Source organism: Cariama cristata, unplaced genomic scaffold (assembly GCF_000690535.1).
Source record: "Cariama cristata isolate BGI_N322 unplaced genomic scaffold, ASM69053v1 scaffold15827, whole genome shotgun sequence".
Lineage (NCBI taxonomy): Eukaryota > Metazoa > Chordata > Aves > Cariamiformes > Cariamidae > Cariama > Cariama cristata.
In genome coordinates this window covers 1-1078 of record NW_009628472.1, presented here as the reverse complement: position 1 = coordinate 1078, position 1078 = coordinate 1, and positions in this window count along the sequence as shown.

The window sequence follows — 1078 nt, the reverse complement described above, 5'->3', positions numbered from 1 at the left end:
GTTTAAGAAAAGACTGGACGTGGGACTTGGTGCCGTGGTCTGGTTGACATGGGGGTGTTAGGGCAAAGGTTGGACTCGATGATCCCGGAGGTCTCTTCCAACCAAATCGAGTCTGTGATTCTGTTAAACTAGGGCAAACTGGTGCCGTAGTCCTGTAGCTGAGAAAAGCAAACTATCTTCTGCAGTCAAGCTTGGTCATCCGGTCCATTAGCTTCTTGACCCGGCTGGCAAAGGTCACTTGGCTGTTATGGGCACATAGGAAAGAGGGATGGATGGTTGGAGGGACAGGCAGAGGGATGGTAATGTAAGGGCGTGGCTGGATGGACAGGTGCATGGAGGGATGGATGGCTAGTTGACTGGATGGATGACTGGGCAACTGGATGTACGGGCGGATGGACAGATGGATGCTAATGGGGTTGGGTGGATGGATGCACATACGGCTGGATGGTTGGTAGTGTGGTTAGGTACGTGGATGGACACACGGATGGATGGTTAGGTGGTTGGATGGACAACTGGGTAGATGCATGGATGGATGAACAGATAAATGGGTGGAGGGATGGATGGAAGGCAGTGAGAACAGATGGATGGATGGACAGTTGGACAGAGAAATAGCCCTCATCATCACTTGCCTCTGAACCCTCCGAGCCTCCCTGCTGTAGGAGATGAGTAAAAATGACAGCGGGCCATTACACCACGGTTAATCCTCACTCAGCCCCAGGGTTAACCCCTGACTAACCGGGGCAGGACTCGTGATTTTTTTTTGATGTACCACCACGTCAGCTGCCCCGGGGGCCCTGGGGCCGTTCTCAGGGAGCCCAGAAGAGGAGTCACGGCTGATTCAGGTCTCCGTCAGCGCGGAGCATGTCAGCTCTGGGCAGCCAGGCTCTGCCCGGACCCGCACAAGGGAATCCTCCCTCGGCAGGTTTGACGTGCTGCCAGCATCGCCGTGGTGGCCCTGGGGCTGGGGAGGCTCAGGGGTGGGGGGGACACACACCTCTCATCTCCCTCCATGCAGGGCTGGAGATCTTTGCACAACTCCAAACCCCATCAAAATTGCCTTAAAATAGCCAAAAAAAAT